This window comes from Hippopotamus amphibius, chromosome 4 (genome assembly GCF_030028045.1).
Source record: "Hippopotamus amphibius kiboko isolate mHipAmp2 chromosome 4, mHipAmp2.hap2, whole genome shotgun sequence".
NCBI classification, from domain to species: domain Eukaryota; kingdom Metazoa; phylum Chordata; class Mammalia; order Artiodactyla; family Hippopotamidae; genus Hippopotamus; species Hippopotamus amphibius.
In genome coordinates, this window is record NC_080189.1 from 70,757,352 (window position 1) to 70,779,442 (window position 22,091).

Sequence of the window (22,091 nt, forward strand, 5' to 3'; positions counted from 1 at the left end):
TTAAAAAGCTTTTGCGCAGCAAAGAAAACCACAAGCAAACAAATAAAAAAAAAAAAAAGACAACCCTCAGAAGGGGAGAAAATATTTGCTAAGGAAGCAACAACAGGGATTAGTTGCCAAAATATATGAACAGCTCATGCAGCTCAATATCAAAACAAACAAAAAACCCAATCAATAAATGGGCAGAAGATCTAAATAGACACTTCTCCAAAGAAGACATACAGATGACCAAAAATCACATGAAAAGATGCTCAACATCACTATTATTAGAGAAATGCAAATCAAAACAAGATACAACCTCACACCAGTCAGCATGGCCATCATCAAAAAACTCTACAAACAATAAATGCTGGAGAGGGTGTGGAGAAAAGGGAACCCTCCTGCACTGTTGGTGGGAATGTAAACTGGTACAGCCACTAGGGAGGACAGTATGGAGGTTCCTTAAAAAACTAAAAATAGAGCTACCATATAATCCAGTAATCCCACTCCTGGGCATATATCTGGAGAAAACCATAATTCAAAAAGATACATGTACCCCAATGTTCACTGCCGCACTACTTGCAATAGTTGGACATGGAACAACATAAACATCCATTGACAGAGGAATGGATAAAGAAGATGTGGTACATATATACAATAGAATATTATTTAGCCATTAAAAGGAATGAAATCATGCCCTTTGTACCAATATGGATGGACCTAGATATTGTCATATTGAGTGAAGTAAGTCAGACAGAAAAACAAATATATGATGGCACTTATATGTGGAATCAAAAAATGGTACAAATGAACTTATTTATAAAGTAGAAATAGAATCACACATGCACAAAACAAACTTACAGTTACCAAGCGGGGAAGGGGGGTAGTGATAAATTGGGGGACTGGGATTGACATATACACACTACTATATATTAAATAGATAACTAATAAGGACCTACTGTATAGCACAGGTAACTTTACTCAATACTCTGTAATGACATATATGGGAAAAGAACCTAAAAGAGAGTAGATATATGTATATGTGTAACTAATTGACTTTGCTGTACACCTGAAACTAAAACAATCAACTATACTCCAATAAATGTTTTTAAAGTTTATATAACCAAAGTAAGTGTTTCCACACCAAATGTGCTACTGTGATGTCACAGTTAATTAGATATTATCATTTTCCCCAAACACACACACCCTCACAGTACTGTTGAAATGATTGAGACAATAATAAATGCAAAGCACTTTAGGTCAACAACAACAACAAAATATTATTTAAAACACTTTTTTGGGGGGTGTGCTACATTGTGCAAAGTTTCTAAGCAGGTGCTATTTTAGCAGAATATTTTTAAGGCATTTAATCACTTTCACAAAGATGTGTTTCATGGATTCCACTTTCTCATCTTGTATTTTCTCCTCCACCAACTGCTGTTGGTAGTTCACTTGCCACTGCTCCACCCAAGTGACTCTTGTCAAGGTCACAATGATTTCCATAGTGCCAAGACCAATGGTCACTTCTTTGATCTCCTTGTATTCTCAATAGCACCTGATACAGCTGAGTTCCCCCCCTTCTCCACTCAGCAGCCAAATTATCTTTTTAATAGATAAACACACTATTTTACTCCCCTACGTAAAACACTGAAATGGCTTTCCATGTCACATATAACAAATACAAACCTTTCCCTCTTGACTTTCATTGTCCTTCCTGATCTAGACACATTTTATTTTCTACCTTTCTCTCCTTACTCCCTGCAATCCCACCAACCACTTTGACCTTCTTTCTGAACTATGAACACTCCAAATGTATTCCTATATCAGACTGGCTGATTTCTCTACTTGGCATTCTCTTTCCATAGACCATAGCTGGCTCCTTCTTGTCATTCAGTCTCAACTGAAATGTCTCCTCAAAGAGGTACCTCTGATTAGATAGTACCCAGATCCCTCAGTTAGTCTGACTCCCATTCCATATTCTTAATGAAATCTGCTATTATCTCAAGTTATTTATTTTTACTTTGTCTATCTTCCTCAAAGGAAGGTAGCTCCACGAAAACAGGGACACTGTCTAGCTGAATGCCAAGATTAGAAAATGTTCTCCATAAATATTTATTGAACGAAAGTTTCTCTTGCATCATGTTCAAAGTGTCAATTCCTTCCCCAAACTTTAATCACTCCTAATATCAGTTCTACTTATCTAGTATCTGTCATGTATTATCCTATATTATTACAGATATCTTCCTGCTCGTATGTCTCCTTTCTCTATTTACTATAAGTTAAGAGACTTGTGGGATGAGACCATGTCAGATGTTATTGTGTTTTGCAGAACCTAATGGGGCCTTGTTCACAATATCTCACTAAATATCTGAGACAAATTGACTCAATTTATAAAAATTTAAATTATCCATTGCTGAAGAGCCAAAAGGAGAAAAACAACAACAAAGAAGTGCTTAAGTGTTTTAGTAAAAACATGTCCAACCAATCGTTTACTATCCAAAACTGACACATTTTCCTAGGCAGTAGGAACAGAGTGACAGATAAACTTCAGGTTTTTAAAATGGGCAGCCTAAATTATTTCAGTTCTTTAAAAAATTAGTTGTTACTTATATTAAGAACAACTGATCTACAGTCTAAATATTTAAATAATATAATCTATGGAAAATCCAATCTTAGTTGAATATATTTTACTTTATATTTTGCATGTCTTGAGATACCTAGTACACACTCATGGGCAAAATGTCCATTGTCTACATTGAAAATGAGTTCTATTTCTAAATAACAGGCACCATTTTGTCTCTTCTGGGCTTGACACTCCATGGTGACTCCCCACCACTGTACTTAGTGGTTCAAATTCCTTAGCGTCTTCATAAGATTTTTCAGGATTAAGCCTCTATTTACAACTCAGTCTCACCTCTTAACTTTTCATCTCCTGTCTTCTGGACTCTTTTGTAAAGCCCCCAACAACACACACTCAGTCCTAGACACAATAAAAAAAATGCGGATCTCCCAATGAACTTTACCCCTTCGCCCTCTACAGGGTTTTCTCTGAAACACACTGACTTCTTACCCACCCCCTTAGTTAGCCTGATTGACTCCCACTCATCATGAGTTGGAGACCAACTTCTCCATCTTCCCTACCCCTTTGCAACCTCCTGCCCAGATGGGGTCATGCCCCTTCTACGGGATTCACAGTACTTGTGCTTACCCCCATAGAGCACGTATCACCCTATTGAGGGTCTTTTTTACCAGGCTGTGTCCTTGCAGTCAGGGACAAGTTCTTCACTATTACAGCCACAGTACCTTAGACATAGGTACTTAAGAAGCAGTTTTGAAGAAATGAAGAAATGAATGGATGAGATTTTGTCATCAAAAAATGTGGCTTATTCAAATAAGGATTAAAATAATTGATTACTGTAAATATAATTTACTTGAATGGGAAAAAGAGTCATGATACTAGTGTCCTATGGACTGGAAATTTTATACTCAATATCAGCAATTTGCTAAGTTTGGAGTAGAAATACACAGTCACAGGTCTTTGCTCAAAGCTATCTTCTTAGAAAAACTTAAATAATTCTAAAACTATCTTTTAACAAATGCCTTTACAAACATGACCACAATTACCAAATGAACATTGAGATTTTTCTCATTTAGCCAGATTACCTCTATAGACCTATAATAAGCAATAAGAGAAAAAATTATGGTAAGGGGAAATAGAGTCAAAAGCTCTTCGTATGTCTCTTTTGAGGGCATGACTATTTGGATAAATACTACTTAAGAACAGCTTAAAAATAACTACTACTGTTTTTCCTTAAACATAAAATGCGCATTGTGTTTTTCTCCAAGGGCAAAACACTTGAGTCGTCCATAGAAACTATATCTAATGTGTCACTTTACTGTCAATTGTATTTTGAACATTTTTAAGAATAAATGCCTTTATAGGTAGAAATAATTGCCTTATGTTTTTCGAGTTTTATTGAGATACAGTTGACATATAACACTGTATTAGAGTGTATAACATGACTATATATGTATATATTGTAAAATTATTATTATGGTAAGTTAACATCCATCACTAAACCATTTTTAGTTAATAAATCAATACTTGATTAATAATCCATTAATAATTCAATCAATTGTTTAAATAACTGCTTTGTTTTAAATGCAATTAGTTTAGGGGAGATTATACACAGATGCTCTAATTCTTGGATTACGAAAATCAAGCTCTCTTTGTGGTTTTGATGATTATTATTAACAAGTCTGCTATCTTTGGGTGTGTCTGGCTGACAGGGTGCAACCAAAGAAAGAGACAACAAAGATTAATTTAAAATCAAAATGAAACAAAAAACCTCTGACCATACAGATGGAAAGATGAAGCTTTCCAGAGTAGTCTCATAAATCAGAGAAAACAATAGCCTAGGCACAATGGAAGCCTTTTACCATCACCCCATAATAATCCTTCCTTGCCCAGAGTTCTTATTCACCCTGACTAGGAGCGGACTGTGCAGCTGAGGCTCCCCATTCCTACTGTGGGATATCCTCCTAGAGAAAGCTGCTCATGAGAAGGGAATAGAGTTTCTCTCCATTCTCCACAGAGGTAGGAGAGCCCTGGGGGTCGGTGGGTCCGAGAGATCAGCAGCAGCAGACTGGGCAGGGTGTAGAGGAAGGGGAGGCTGACTTAGAGGAGACCAGCTCCTGTGCTGAGAGCAATGGGGACCACAGGTAGAGGGATGATGAGGGCAGCACTGACCAGCCCTAAGGACCTGGAGCCAGCCTCTTCCCGCTCCACCCTTCCCATGCATACACACCAGATCCCTGGGGAGGGAAGTTCAGAAGCAAGCCTGGACTTCCTCCTAACCAAGGGAGCACAGCTCAAACACTGAGACAATAGGGATTGCTCTAAAGTTGTGTCACTAGTTGAGAACACTTGAGACGTTGTGTGGGTGGTGGAGCCACTCTCTTGCTGTGACTCTGCAGTGCCCCACCTTCACTTTCCTCTGCACTCTTGCTGTCCCTGCTTTCTCCTTAGTCAGTGCTCTAAGTAACTAACTTCATTTTCTGATTGCCCTGAAGCAAATTCCTAGTTGGTATCCAAGGTGAAATAAGTCTGAATTTTAGCCAAAACTTGGAGTCCCTAAGGTTTTGAGCTTACATGTGATATAATGATGAATAAAAAGAAAAACATTTATCTGACTATTAATGCTCAGTTTACATGAGAGAAATAGCCATGACTATTTTTGTTAGAAGCTGTGTTAGAATAGTTCTTACTAAACTTAGATACAGAAAGTATTTATTAGCTCATCTAATGCAATATATATCCCATGCGGGTAATAATAAATAGTGCAGAAATATGTTAATCACACTGAAATAATTATTAACATAATTCCTTTGGTAACAGTAACTAAACAACCTAAAAACAATACATCAGTTCCCAAAATGAAGTTATTCATGCTAAGCCCGACATCACCAAACTGAGACTTAATGACAGTTCTGACTCTCTCAGACATGGAATCTTTTATTTTCTTCTTTATTGAAATATAATTGCTTTACAATGTTGTGTTAGTTTCTGCTGTACAACAAAGTGAATCAGCTATATGTACACATATATCCCCATATGTCCTCCCTCTTAAGCCTCCCTCCCACCCTCCCTAGCCCACCCTCTAGGTTGTCACAAAGCATTGAACTCATCTCCCTGTGCTATGCAGCAGCTTCCCACTAGCTATCTGTTTGAAATTTGATAGTGTATATACAGACATAGAATCTTAAACCAACCTCTTCCCATCACTATCAGTTAGGTAATCTGCCTGACAGACCCCCACTATCCCCCATAAGGAAAGCAACCTTGTAATAATCAATCTGCTTTCTCCTGTCTAGTACAACTTGCTTGTTCCTGCTCCCTTCTGCCTATAAAATCTCCTGCCTTGTAGAGTTCATTGGAGCTCCTTTATATCTTCTAGACTGATGCTACCAGTTTCATGAATCCCTGAATAAGGCCAATACAATCTTTAAAATGTACTCAGATTAATCTTTTATGCAGCCATTAATATTATTTTTAAAAGTTACAAAAGTATTTCACATTCTTTACCTGATTCTCACAACAATATCACGGGGCAAATAATTTTATTCTTATCTACATTTTCTACCTCAGGAAACTGTGTTCTACAAAGTCAGGATTTTGGAAAATTTTTGGGAGACTAGACTGCGTGCCTAGGCTTAGATTATTCATCAGGTAGTTGGTAGAATCAGTACCTGAACTTTGGACTTGAAAACTTACTATTATTCAGTTTCAAGATCAGAGTATTTATCAACTACAAATACATGAAGAGTGGTCAGTATTCAATCTGACGAGCTAATAAATTCATTACCCTTTGTATTTCAACTTCCGCCTTTATTCTTATCATCTGAATAAAATATTTTCTCTCGACTTCTTTAAGGAAAAAGCTAACAGATATTTCTATGTTAGTCATAAAAATATTACCTCAGATTCTGCAGAGTAATAGTTAGAATGGCATTTTGTCAGAAATTAAATTAAGCCAATTATTGTGGGAGGATCCTTATTTACTCTTTATATGTATTTTTTATGTAGGAAGGAATTAAAATAATTTAAATTCTTATTGTGGAAGAAAAAACTAGAAAAACATTGCCTGTAGTTTCTTTTTGACCAGAGTTTATTTCTCATGGTGATATGTACACAGTTAACCCTTGAACAATTCTGACGTTAGGGGCACCAACCCTGCACACAGTTGAAAGTCTAAGCACAACTTACAGTCGGCCCTCTGTATCCCTGAGTTCCTTGTATCTGCAGGTCTGCATCTGCATATTCAACCAGATGGGCTCCTGTACAACCATAGCATTTGCTATTGAAAAAAATTTGCATATAGGTGGACCCGTGTAGTTCAAACCCATGTTGTTCAAGGGTTAATGATATATAACAATTGGGATATCTGACCAATGATTCCTAATGCCTTTGCAGACCTCTCTACAACTTGAACGTAGGAATACATTTGCCTCCTCTTAGGAAGTAATATTTACATCAAATAAATGTTTACATCATTTGCCTGTGTTTTCCGGTTTTTTTTTTTTGTTTTTTTTTTTTTGGAGTTTGTGAGTTGTACAGAGACAATGTGCCCAACTATTGCACACTGAACCAGGATGGCTATGCCAGAAATTTCTGTGTAGACTTTACCCTTAATAACAAATATGTGTATGATTAAACTTCCTTAACCACTTTCAGAAGAGGACTTTCTGTTCCTTCATAACCAAGCTTTCAAAAGATGTTGATATGGCACTATTCTCACACTGAGATTCCAGATCTACATCTCTAATGTGGCATGGGCACAATACTGCTCTCAACCCAAACCTGTCATTGCCGAGGGCTAGGAGTTCATTCAGATGATGCTTGAACAACTAGAAAGGTGTTACTACTTCAGAGATTGATTAATAGCTTCCAAGACTATGAAGAGTTTTGAATCTAGGAAGTGAACCAGGAGTCTTCCTGTGGTAAACCCAACTCTTACATAGTTGAATGAGTTTTGATTCTGCCCATAAAAAGTCATCCCTTTTCCAAATAGCTTTAAAAAGCTTTATTGGAGGAAGTAATATTTTAGGACATGTTTAAGTACTAGAATAGAGAATAGTTTTCAAACTAGAAGACCAAAAAAGACATAATAAAAAAAAAATGGTTTTAAGTACAGATATAACCTGAGAAAAGCATCTGAAGCTGGAGTGGAATTATCAGACAAGGACCATAAATATATCTGCCTAAGATAAGTGGACTTTCAAGAAGATGAAAAAATAAAGACTTATTAACAGGAATGAGGTATCAATTAAAACACTCCAAACCCCTTAAATTTGGAATAGGCTATTTCCATTACTTTTCGTTTTACTATAGCATTGAAAAAATGGAATGCAAGAAGACATTTGAGTTTATTTAAATACCATAAAGTGATTTTTGCACTGCATCTAAAATAAAGACAATTTTTATAATACATAAAGGACAGGAAACAAACTCCACAAATAGAAGAATGAAATCCATGTGGAATGGCTAAGTCAACCAGAACGTGTGTGTGTGTAGCTTGAAACACTCTCAATCATTTTGTCAAGCACATATTCTCCTTATGTTTTTGACTTGGATATTTGAAGGAAGATGTAATTCATATGTTTTTCATTCATTTACACTTGAGGTATTAAAATGTGGCTCGAATTATGTATTCCTGTACCATGAGCCAGTTATTTCTGCTGAAAATTCTCTTTTCTTGATTTAAAAAAAATTCATCTAAATTAGAATCCAAAGTTGTTCATTCACAGCATCAACTCCTAGTCTAGAATATACATATTCTCTTGCCATATGAGAAGATGTTAAAAGTTTTACAAACAACCTTCTGGCACAATTAAAAGTCAAGGTCTTGGGGGTGGAGTCAAGATGGCGGCGTGCGATGACATGGAGATCGCGGCTCCCCACAAATAGAACAGTTGCCAGAGGCTGGCGGGGGACCTGAGGCCCAAGCAGACCACAGGAACCCCGAAGTAACCAGGTAGGACCTGGGGGAAGTCAGGGGGGCAAGGAAGGGGAAGCCAGATGGGACCAGCGCCCCTGGGGGGTGGCTGGGTGAGGGGGGAGGTTCCCACCTGGAGGGACCGTTGGGGGCTGGGGAGATTGGGGAAACCGCAACTGGGTTTCTCCTGCCCAGGAGGCCAGGAGGCCTACTGAGCTCCCCAGCTTGGGGGCCTGCTGGGCTCCCCAGCGGGGTCCTCCACCCTCCAGGGCCCCTCCAGGCTGCCTGGGTTCTGGGGGTGTGGGAAGGAGGGAGGAGGAGCGAGGAGGTGGAGAGGCAGACAGGAGGGGATGGGGGCTTTGAGATTGGGGGACAGGAAGGTGAGAAGGTGTTTCGCCTGCCCTCTTGGCCAGGGAGGCTGACTGGGCTCCCAGGCCTGGTCCCTCACTCTCTGGGCCCCCTCCAGCTCCTTGGGACCTAGGAGAGTGGTGGGCTGGGGAGAGGAAGAGAGGCAGACAGGGACCCTACCAGACTGGAAGATCTGGGGAAGTGCCGCAGGAGTTACCCTAGCCCAGTTGGCCCTGGGAAGCCTGCTGGGCCTCAGAATCTGGTCTCCTGCCTTTCAGTGCCCCCTGAAGCTGTGAGGGTCCTAGGAGAATAGGAGAGAGGGGGTGAGAAAGAAGAGAACCCAAGGGGGTGGGACCCTCTGAGACTGGAGGACTAGGGGAGGTGCCTAGCATTTCTCCCACCAACTCGGGCCCAGGGAACCTGCTGGGTACCTTGACCTGCTGGGTCCTCTGCTCCCAGGACCAGAGGCATTCCTGGGCCCCTCTGCATCATTGTGCCTAAGCCCCATTCCCCACCACCCCCAGGGCCTTTTCTAAGCATAGGCCCTGCCCATTGCCTAACTTCCCCCCACCACCCCCACCCTTGTCTAAGCCCAGTCCCCACAGCCAAGACCTTTCCTGGCTTTTTTTTCTTTTTTCTTTTTTTTTTCTTCCCACCTCCTCGCTTAGGCTTTTTCAGTTGTTTTACCTTCCAGTTGTTTCTCCATCATTTTTTTTTTCTTTTTTTAATTTTTTCTAACATATCTGTTAGTTTCCTATTATCATATTTTTTATCTTGTTATTGTTCTGCTGTTCTCCTACCTTTTTTTTTTTTTTTTTCATTTTCCCTGCTCCACATGGCTTGTGGGATCTTGATTCACAAGCCCAGTGTCAGGCCTGAGCTCCTGAGGTGGGAGCTCTGAGTGCAAAACATTGGACTAACAGGGAAACCTAGTTCTCAGGGAATATTCTTCAGAGTGAGGCCTCCCAGAGGTTCTCACCTCAACACCAAGACCCAGCTATACTCAACAGCCTAAAAACTCCAGTGCTTGAAACCTCAGGCCAAACACCCAGTAGGACAGGAACACAATCCCGCCCATCCCAAGTGGGGGGAAAATGAGACAACAAAAAAATATGTCACAGATGAAGGAACAAGGTAAAAACACACAAGACCAAATAAATGAAGAGGAAATAGGAAAATTTCCTGAAAAAGAATTCAGAGTAATGATAGTAAAGATGATCCAAAATCTCAATAACAAAATACAGAAAATACAACAAACAGTTAATAAGGACTCAGAAGAACTAAAGAGCAAACAAAGAGTAATGGACAACAAAATAACCAAAATTAAAAATACTCAAGATGGCATAAACAGCAGAATAACTGAGGTAGAAGAACGAATAAGTGAGTTGGAAGATAGAATGAGGGAAATAATTGCCACAGAGCAGGAAAAAGAAAAAAGAATAAAAAGAATGGAAGACAGTCTCAGAGACCTTGGTGACAACATTAAGCACACCAACATTCGAATCATAGGCATCCCAGAAGAAAAAGAAAAAAAGAAAGGGTCTGAGAAAATATTTGAAGAGGTTATAGTGGAAAACTTCCCCAACATGGGAAAGGAAATAATTAACCAAGTCCAAGAAGCACAGACAGTCCCATACAGAATAAACCTGAGGAGAAATACATTGAGGCACAAATTACTCAAACTAATGAAAATTAAACACAAAGAAAAAATATTAAAAGCAGCAAGAGAAAAGCAACAAATAACATATAAGGGAAAACCCATAAGGATAACAGCTGATTTTTCTGCAGAAACTCTGCAGACCAGAAAGGAATGGCAGGATATACTGAAAGTCCTGAAAGAGAAAAACCTACAGCCAAAGATACTCTACCCAGCAAGAATCTCATTCAGATTCAACGGAGAAATCAAAAGCTTTCCAGACAAGCAAAAGTTAAGAGAATTCAGCACCACAAAACCAGCCTTATAACAATTGCCAAAGGAACTTTTCTAAGCAGGAAACACAAGAGAAGGAAAAGACCTACAAAAACAAATCCAAAACAATTAAGAAAATGGTAATAGGAACATACATGTCAATAATCACCTTAAATGTAAATGGATCAAATGCTCCAACCAAAAGACACAGGCTGGTTGAATGGATACAGAAACAAGACCCTTCTATATGCTGTCTACAAGAAACCCACTTGAGACAAAGGGACACATATAGACGGAAAGTAAGGGGATGGAAAAAGATATTCCATGGAAATGGAAGTCAGAAGAAAGCTGGAGTAGCAATACTCATATCAGACAAATTAGACCTTAAAGACTATTACAAGAGACAAGGAAGGACACTACATAATGATCAAGGGATTCATCCAAGAAGAACATATAACAATTGTAAATATCTATGCACCCAACATAGGAGCACCTCAATACATAAGGCAAATGCTAACAGCCATAAAAGGGGACACCGACAGTAACACAATAACAGTAGGAGACTTGAACACCCCACTTATATCAATGGACAGATCATCCAAACAGAAAATAAATAAGGACACACAAGCTTTAAATGACACATTAGACCATCTCGATTTAATTGAAATTTATAGGACATTCCAACCAAAAACGACAGAATACATGTTCTTCTCAAGTGCACATGGAATATTTTACAGGATAGATCACATCTTGGGTCACAAATCAACCCTTGGTAAATTCAAAAAAATTGAAATCATATCAAGCATTTTCTCTGACCACAATTCTATGAGACTAGATATCAACTACAAGAAAAAAACCGTAAAGAATACAACCACATGGAGACTAAACAATATACTCAATACACTATTAAACAACCAAGAAATCACTAAAGAAATCAAAGAGGAAATCAAAAAATACCTAGAAACAGAGGACAATGAAAACACAAAAACCCAAAACCTATGGGATGCAGCAAAAGCAGTTCTAAGAGGGAAGTTTATAGCAATACAGTCCTACCTCAAGAAACAAGAAGAATCTCGAGTAAACAACCTAACCTCACACCTAAAACAATTAGAGAAAGAACAAAGAAACCCCAAAGTGAGCAGAAGGAAAGAAATCATAAAGATCAGAGCAGAAATAAATGAAAAAGAAAGGAAGGAAGCAACAGCAAAGATCAATAAAACTAAAAGCTGGTTCTTTGAGAAGATAAAATTGATAAACCATTAGGCAAACTTATTGGGAAAAAAAGGGAGAAGATGCAAATCAACAGAATTAGAAATGAAAAAGGAGAAGTAATAACTGACACCACAGAAATACAAAAGATCATGAGAGACTACTACAAGCAACTATATGCCAATAAATTGGATAACCTGGAAGAAATGGATACATTCTTAGAAAAGTACAACCCTCCAAGACTGAATCAGGAAGAAATAGAACATATGAATAGACCAATCACAAGTACGGAAATTGAGACTGTGATTAAAAATCTTCCAACAAACAAAAGCCCAGGGCCAGATGGATTCACAGGCAAATTCTAACAAACATTTAGAGAAGAGCTAACACCTATCCTTCTCAAACTCTTCCAAAATATAGCAGAAGGAGGAACACTCCCAAACTCATTCTACAAGGCCACCATCACCCTGATACCAAAACCAGGCAAAGATGTTACAAAAAAAGTAAATTACAGGCCAATATCACTGATGAATATAGATGCAAAAATCCTCAACAAAATACTAGCTAACAGAATCCAACAGCACATTAAAAAGATCATACACCATGATCAAGCGGGTTTATCCCTGAAATGCAAGGATTCTTCAATATACGCAAATCAATCAATGTGATACACCATATTAACAAATTGAAGTATAAAAACCATATGATCATCTCAATAGACACAGAAAAAGCTTTTGACAAAATTCAACATCCATTTATGATAAAAACTCTCCAGCAAATGGGCATAGAAGGAAATTACCTCAACATAATAAAAGCCATATATGACAAACCAATAGCCAACATCATTCTAAATGGTGAAAAATTGAAAGCATTCCCTCTAAGGACAGAAACAAGACAGGGGTGGCCACTCTCACCATTATTAGTCAACATAGTCTTGGAAGTTTTAGCCACAGCAATCAGAGAAGAAAATGAAATAAAAGGAATCCAAATTGGAAAAGAAGTAAAATTGTCACTCTTTGCAGATGATATGATATTATACATAGAAAACCCCTAAAGACTCTACCAAAAAACTGCTAGCACTAATCGATGAATTTAGTAAAGTAGCAGGATACAAAACTAACACGCAGAAATCTCTTGCATTCCTATACACTAACAATGAAAAAGCAGAAAGGGATATTAAGGAAACTCTCCCATTTACCATTGCAACAAAAAGAATAAAATACCTAGGAATAAACCTGCCTAAGGAAGCAAAAGATCTGTATGCAGAAAACTATAAGACACTGATGAAAGAAATCAAAGATGATACAAACAGATGGAGAGACATACCATGTTCTTGGATTGGAAGAATCAACATTGTCAAAATGACTATACTACCAAAAACAATTTACAGATTCAACACAATCCTTATCAAATTACCAACGGCATTTTTCACAGATCTAGAACAAGAAATCTTACGATTTGTGTGGAAACGCAAAAGACCCCGAATAGCCAAAGCCATCTTGAGAAGGAAAGATGGAGTTGGTGGAATCAGGCTTCCTGACTTCAAACTATACTACAAGGCCATAGTGATCAAGACAGTATGGTACTGGCACAAAAATAGAAAGGAAGATCAATGGAACAGAATAGAGAACTCAGAGGTAAACCCAAGCGCATAAGGGCAGCTTATCTTTGACAAAGGAGGCAAGAATATACAACGTAAAAAAGACAGCCTCTTCAATAAGTGGTGCTGGGAAAATTGGACAGCAACATGTAAAAGAATGAAATTAGAACACTTCCTAACACCATACACACACAAAAACTCAAAATGGATTAAAGACCCAAATGTAAGGCCAGAGACTATAAAATTCCTAGAGGAAAACATAGGCAGAACACTCTATGACATACATCAAAGCAAGATCCTTTTTGACCCACCTCCTAGAATCATGGAAATAAAATCAAGAAGAAACAAATGGGACCTTGAAACTTAAAAGCTTTTGCACAACAAAAGAAACCATAAACAAGACAAGAAGACATCCCTCAGAATGGGAGAAAATACTTGCCAACGAAGCAACAGACAAAGGGTTAATCTCCAAAATATATAAGCAGCTCATGCAGCTTAATACCAATAAAGCAAATAACCCAATTCACAAATGCACAGAAGACCTAAATAGACATTTCTCCAAAGAAGACATGCAGATGGCTAACAAACACATGAAAAGATGCTCAACATTACTAATCACTAGAGAAATGCAAGTCAAAGCCACAATGAGGTATCACCTCACACCGATCAGAATGGCCATCATCAAAACATCTAGAAACAACAAACGTTGGAGAGGGTGTGGAGAAAAGGGAACTCTCCTGCACTATTGGTGGGAATGTAAGCTGGTACAGCCACTATGGAAAACAGTTTGGAGATTCCTTAAAAAACTACAAATAGAACTACCATATGACCCAGTAATCCCACTACTGGGCATATACCCAGAGAAAACCATAATCCCAAAAGAAACATGCACCATAATGTTCACTGCAGCACTATTTACAATAGCCAGGACAGGGAAGCAACCTAAATGCCCATCAACAGATGAATGGATAAAGAAGATGTGGCATATATATACAGTGGAATATTAGCAATATAAAGGAATGAAATGGAGCTATATGTAATGAGGTGGGTAGACCTAGAGTCTGTCATACAGAGTGAAGTAAGCCAGAAACAGAAAAACAAATACAGTATGCTAACTCATATATATGGAATCTGATGAAATGGTACTGATGAACCCAGTGACAGGGCACGAGTGGAGATACAGATGTAGTGAATGGACCTGAGGATACGGGGCTAGGGTGGGGGGGGCAAAGGGGAAGTTGGGACGAAGTGAGAGAGTAGCATAGACATATTTACACTACCAACTGTAAAATAGCTAGCTAGTGGGAAGTTGCTGTATAACAAAGGGAGATCAACTTGATGATGGGTGATGCCTTAGAGGGCCAGGACAGGGAGGGGTGGAGAAAGTCGTGGGAGGGAGGCGATATGGAGATATATGTATAAATACAGCTGATTCACTCTGGTGTACCTCAAAAACTGGTACAACAGTATAAAGCAAATATATTCCAATAAAGAGCTTAAAAAAATAAAATAAAATAATAGAAGTCAAGTTCTTGTCTTTTCTGTCACTATTTAATGAGCACTGTATGTCAGGACAAAATAATCATAACAATCGTTTCTACTCAGCTCCCTATTTCAAGGTTTAGTACATTTCATTATATCTATCTTTGCCGAGACCAGCTCGGCGACTCGAGGTGAGTGACGGGTGCCACAAGCTTGAAGAAAACACAGACACAGACTGAAGAGAAAGATGGGACCAGGGGACTCAAGATCTCTAGGATCAAGAGCCTTGCTGATTGATTCCACGTTGCTTTTATTGAGTTCTCGGCATAGCCTAAGGGTCTAACACTCCCAGGTTAACCCCATAAACAATCATAGGCTTCACATGACTGGGGCAATGATCTTTGTTTGCCTCCTGGGTCCGATTTGAGCAGGTGTGGATCTGAGCAGGGTGCGGATTTGAGCTGGGTGTGGAGAGCAAAGCAGCCCTGGGGTCAGGAGACCTCTCTCAGTAGGATTAAGGGTCTGTGCCCCACCCCTGTTGGCCCATCTGCGACTGTGCCTGTCTTAGGTTGTTCCTCCCCTGAGGAATCTTACCCGTCTTTGGCCAACCAGCCATCCTCCAGGGCCAACCAGGGTGATATGAGGCATGCAGTGAGAAAGGGGCTGCGGCCCCAGAGAGGGTCAATTTTCTGCCTAAGCCCCCATAGTCTCCACGCCCCACACCCTTAGCTCCTCCACTGCTCAAGCAGGACATTCTGCATCCAGTCGCTCAGCTCACATACTTTAACATTTTCAAGGTTTCAGAAAGACTCCTGAATGTCTTCCCACATATCTTAGGAGACTCCAGATTTAGAAGTTCTTCCTTTACGCCTCTTATTCAGGTTTATATAATAGTTTTTATTTTCACCAAATACAGGGGATGCTATCATATGCCCTAATGAAATAAAACAAAATACGAAAGAGAATATAAAACAAAAACACAGTTTTATTTTTCATAAATGTACGAATTTTATTTTATACACAATACTATCCCTTAGTTTCCAGATCACCTTCTCTTGTCTCTTAACTGATTTATTTCCATTTGCAATGATTTATGTTATTCCCCCTCCCCCCCCCCCCCAATAAAGGTCTTCATTGTTAACTTTGTGGAGAAAAAGCAAAAAGAGAAGAAGAAAGATCACACTGTGGCACTGGAAGCCAGATGTCACGGCCTTTGCTCTCAACTGCCACCAGTCAGAGCTCCTGGAGTCACAGTGGCTCATTATCTGAGACAAGAGATGAGCTGCAAGGGGCTCCTATAATCCTAGATGGGGAAGCTTCTGCTGCAGCTGGTTCTGTGGTAGCTTTTAATTCATCCTCCATGATAGCAAACGCCACTTATGGCAGTAGCCTACTGGTGTTGACACTTGTTTATGTATGCCATAGTTTAAGGAACCACACTATGAAATAGCTACAGGAAGTGCCTTGTAACATTTAGCCACAATAAGGGCATTTACATCCCTCCTAATTTTTTTTGTGTGTGTGAGAACATTATTTAAGTTCAACTTTCTTAGCAAATTTCAGCTATAAAATACAGGGTTATCAACTATAATCACCATTATAGTTAAACATTGGATACTCAGACCTTATTCATCTTATAACTGAAAGTTTACACACTTTTACCAATCTCTTCCTATCTCCCCCACTCTCCTGCAACTACTTTTCTACTCTCTTTTTCTATGAGTTCGACTTTTTTTTTTCTTTTATAATTCTACATATAAATGCTAACATCTACGAGGAGTAGTTGTCATTCTTTGGTTTATTTCACTTAGCATAGTGCCCTCCAGGTTCATCCATGTTGTTGGGAATGACAGGATTTCCTCCTTTTTCAAGGCTGATTAATATTCCATTGTGTATACATACCACATTTTCTTAATCCATTCATTCATCAGCAGACACTTAGGTTGTTTCCATACCTGGACTATCGTGAATAATGCAATGAACATGGAAGTACAGATATACCTTCAAGGTAATAATTTCATTTGGGGGGAATACATACCCAGAAGTAGAATTGCTGGATCAGATGGTGGTTCTATTTTTAATTTCTTTAGAAATTTCCATATTGTTTTCCATAGTGGCTGTACCAATTTACATTCCCACCAACGGTGTACAAGGGTGGCCTTTTCTCCACATCCTTGCCAGCATTTGTTATCTCTTGTCTTTTTAATAATAGCCAATCTTATATGTGTAAGGTGACATCTCACTGAGTTTCTGATTTGCATTTCACCATGATTAACGATGTTCTGCCCTTTGGGCCTCTAGATATATTCTTTGGAAAAAAATGTTTATTTAGGTCATTTGCCCATCTTTAACTATTTTTTTTCTCCACTATTGAGTTTTATGAGTTTCTGGTATGCTTTGGATATTAACCCCATATCAGATATGTGGTTTGCAAATATTTTCTCCCATTTCCTAGGTTGCCTTTTCATTGTGCTAGTGGTTTCCTTTGCTGTGCAGAAGTTTTTAATTTGATATAATTCCATTTGTTTATTTTCGCTTTTGTTGCCCCCAAATATTCTTAAGATATAACCGGATTAATCACCCTGAAGATTATGCAATATTGCAGAGGGCTCAAGGTATGTTCTTGGTCCTTAGAACACAGAAAACATATTCTGCTTGTACTCTACAGCTTAGTGAGTTTACTTAAGATTATTACTTTCTGAGCTGTTTTATAAGCCAGGAGTAAGTCCATTGCCTTCTCCCTTGGCCATTCAATAAAAAGATTATGACTACATAAACCTGAATTTTCCTGAACCATGTGTCAGTGTTTATTAAAGTGTCATAGTAATGCCTCATTAATAAGAATAATATAAATATTCAGGATGTTATGAACTGAATTGTCTCCCCAAAGACAATTTAAGTCCTAACTCTTTGTACCTATGAATGTGATTTTATTTGGAAATAATCTTTGTAAATGTAATCAAGTTAAAATGAGAGCAAGCTAAATTTGGATGGGGCCTAATGTGAAAGGCGTCTTTCAAAGAGAAGAAAAATTTGGACATGAACATAGAAACACAAAAAGGAGACTACCATGTGAAGACAGGGACAGAAATCGAATGCCGAGGACTACCAGAAGCTGGAAGAGTAAAGGAACAATTCTCATCTAGAGGCTCTGGAGGGACTATGGCCCTCCCAACACCTTGATTTTGAGCTTCTACACTGTAGAACTGTGAGAGAACAAATTTCTGTTTTAAGCCACCCAGTTTGTGGCACTCTGAGATACTCCTAGCAGCTAGAGATAGAAGTCTTTTAATCCTGTATGAGAGCTCTGGTGGTATATTATAGTGTAGCAGTGACCACTTTAATGCACTGTATTTGTAGTCATAAAAATAAATAAATCTTTTTTAAAAAAAGAAATGAGCATGTTTTCTGATGAGCTAAAATACCAAGTGTGTTATACAGAAGACATGCAGTCAGAAGTGAATATATTGCTACCCAAACTCAATGTTGCACAGAACCCTTCTTCAGAAATACCCTTCCAGAAAAGGCTGTCCTCCAAGCTGGCTATTTGATATACATTTTACTATAAGGCCTGGATATCCTATAGACCACCGAATATGAAAATCATGTGCAAATATCTGATGTTTCTAGGTTTTTGGCTACTGCTTTTTAGACATGGCTTTATAATATGAAAAAACTGGTGATAGCTACTCAAATGAAATAACAAATAGCTTTGAGTTTAGCTACTTGAAGGCAGGGATCATCTTAGATGGATCTTGGTATCCCAATGGCCCCGGCACAGTGTCTACCAGATAGTCGGTGCCAGAAAAGAGTTATGAAGTAACATGTAGACATTATATACATGTAAATGGTTGGTTATACATGAAAAAAGATAACCTGTAACCACAAACTGAGTAAAAGTATTAATGCTTTACATTTATGAAAACAATATTACCGTGTATGAGGATACTCACCTACATTATTTAACTTAATTTTCAAAACACTTCTGTCAAATAGATATTATTCTCCCTGTTTTATGGACAGGACAGGAAGGCTCAGAAAGTTTTAAATGATGTGCCCAAGATCACATAGCTAGTGAATGGTGTGAAGGTGGTAGGTAGGAATGACTCACAGTCTGAATCTCTGTGCTGCGTTCTACGCTCTCTCCTTTACCATCATCGCCTTCTGGGGAAATGGCTACTCAGACGCCAGATCTCACTGTAAATTGTTGTGTGTCTGGAAGCTAATCACCTCAACTGTTTTTATCACAATTTGTCCATTTTAAGTGGGGTTAAAAATATTTGAAACCCCCTTTCTCATTTGAACAATACGAGCGTACTTAAATCACACCAGAAACTGTCAAAAATGGTCTCTGTTTTAAATCCAAGAAATTAGTTTTATAATTATATACCTAAAATTCTAGCCAGATGGAGCCCCAAATGAATTATGTTAACTAACCCTTTTCTTTCTTATTACAATTATAGAAATGTTACGCTCATTTTATCTATACTATACTATTCTGGAGATTCTTAACTAAAATACCAACTATCTTAAGTATTTTTTAAAGCCATCATTTATCATCATTTGATATATAAAGCACATTGTACTAGACTAGGTGCTTTAACTGCCCAGAATCTCTCTACATGAAGGAACAGCTCTGCCAGTACATCCGCCAAAGCAGTTGCCATGGAGCCAGCACTAGAGCAATGCAACTGTGTCTTCTGAACCCAAGCTTGGTGGATCCTAGTCCTGTCCCAGGAATCCAGAATTTGGAACTGAGAGTCAGGAAAACTGTGGCAGTCATTAAAACTGTATCACATGACTTCAATGTTCTAGGAAGGAAATCCAAAATTCCCAATGACCAAAGTCCCTAAAAGCTAACCTGATGTGAAATCAGTCGCAAGGGCTTCTGAAAGACCAGCCAGAAGTAAATCAGTCAAAAACTAATTGTGAGAATTAAGACCATTATAGAATTGAACCACCTTCTTGCAAATGAAATAAAACCATTTAGACATTTTACAGTCATGCCCATCCTTCATCACATAAACTATGGTATAGAAGACAAAAAAACAAGTCACACTTAACACTACTGAACTGTACACTTAAAAATGGTTAAAATGGTCAATTTCATGTTTTTTTTTACCACCCCACCCCCCAAAAAAAAACCTCACAGAGAAATTAACTTGTTAGTTAAGAATATAGTGTTGATCCAGTTGAAGTTCTCTGTTTCTGACTGATGAGAACTTGGTTAAATTTACTGGTCATGACAAAGAGATGAGGCATTTAATGTGTCCCTGAATAGTAATAAAATTTAGTCTTGAAGAAATTGATAGACATTAGTAGTGGTGTACTAATAAATGTTTAACAACCATCACTCAAACAACAAAACAGGGCTGATTTGTAAAATCAGTTTTCATGCTATAAATATTACCACCATGCTTATTTTAAGCCATAAATGTCAAATCAGTAAACATAAAATTGGGAAGAGATGAATGGGCAAAATCAGCTCTTATAGGTGGGCTCTGGCACCCCAAGGTGGGGACAAGGCAGAACAGAACCACCCCAAATGTGTGCTGTGTCTTCATTTCATTTGTGTCAAGTTCAAAATGTACTGATGTAGGGAAAAGGGAACTAATATTTATGAAGTGGCTACTGTGTGCCAGACTCATTTTCAATTATCTCATTATAAACAAATATGAGGGAGATCAGCCAAGATGGCACAGTTGAAAGACCCTAAGCTCACCTCCTCTCACAAGCACAACAAAATCACAACCACTTTCAGAACAACCATTAGTGACAAATATCAGAAATTAGAAGAAAAGATCTTCTACAACTAAAGACATAAAAAAGGAACTACAATGAGAGAGGTAGGAGAGGCAGACTCATGATATAGTCAGTCCCATACTTCCAGGTGGGCAACCCACAAACTGGAGAATAATTATATTTCAGAGATTCTCCCACAGAAGTAAGAGTTCTGAGCCCTATATTGGGCTCCCTAGCCCAGAGTTCCTGTACCAGGAATATGAGCCCCCAGAATATTTGGCTTTGGAGGCCAGCAAGGCTTAGTTTGGTGAGTCTCACAAGGCACTCTTAAAGGGCACACACAAAAATCTCACACACCCCAGGACACAGGGCAAAAGCAGAAATTTGATATGTTCCTGAGCTGGACTTACTTGCTGGTCAGAGAGTCTCCCAGAGAGGTGGGGGGCGGGGGGTAGCTGTGGCTCACCCTGGGGACATACACACTGATGACACCCATTCTTGGGAGCTCCTTCTACCATGTGAATGCTGGTGCTGACAGGTGCCATGGTGAAATCCTCCCTCTAGCTCATTAGCACCAAAACCTGGCCCCACCCGACAGCCTGTGGCACTAGTGCTGGGACACCTCAGGTCAAGTAACTAACTGGGCAGGCACACAGCCCCACTCATCAGCAGACAGACTGTAAGGAATTCCTAAATGCCCAGCTGCCTCTGGATATGGCCTTGCCCACCAGAGGGCCCAGGACACAGTTCCACCCACCATTGGGCAGGCACCAGCCCCAGATCCCCTGGACCACAGCCCTGCCCTTGGGAATCCTGCTCTAGCCTCTGGGCCAACCTCACCTATCACAGAGCAGACACCAGACACAAGAAAACCACAGTCCTGCAGCAGGCCAGACCCTGCCCTGAGGCCAGTTGGGCCCTGGCCCTGCCCACTAGCAGGCCAACACAATCTTTGGGACACCCCAGATTCCATATCCTATTGTGTCAGGAACCAACACCCCCAACAACTATCTGATACCAGCTCTGAGACCTCTGGGCCCTGCAACCAGATTCCAGGACCTGGATCTGCCTGCCAGAAGACTGGCACTAACCTTAGGACCTGGCTCCCTGAAGTCTTCCAGACGTTGAATCCATTCACCAGTGAGCCAGCAGTAGTCCCAGGGCCCCTGGGGTTCTGCAGTCAGCCACCTCAAGACCCACCCACCCCCAACCAGCAGCCTCTGCACAAGGCAGGGTCTACCAACCAAACAGACTAGGGGCTAAACAAGCCTATTGGACTGCCCACATAGTCAGCCTGACACAAGAGAAGAACCCATGCACCTAAATA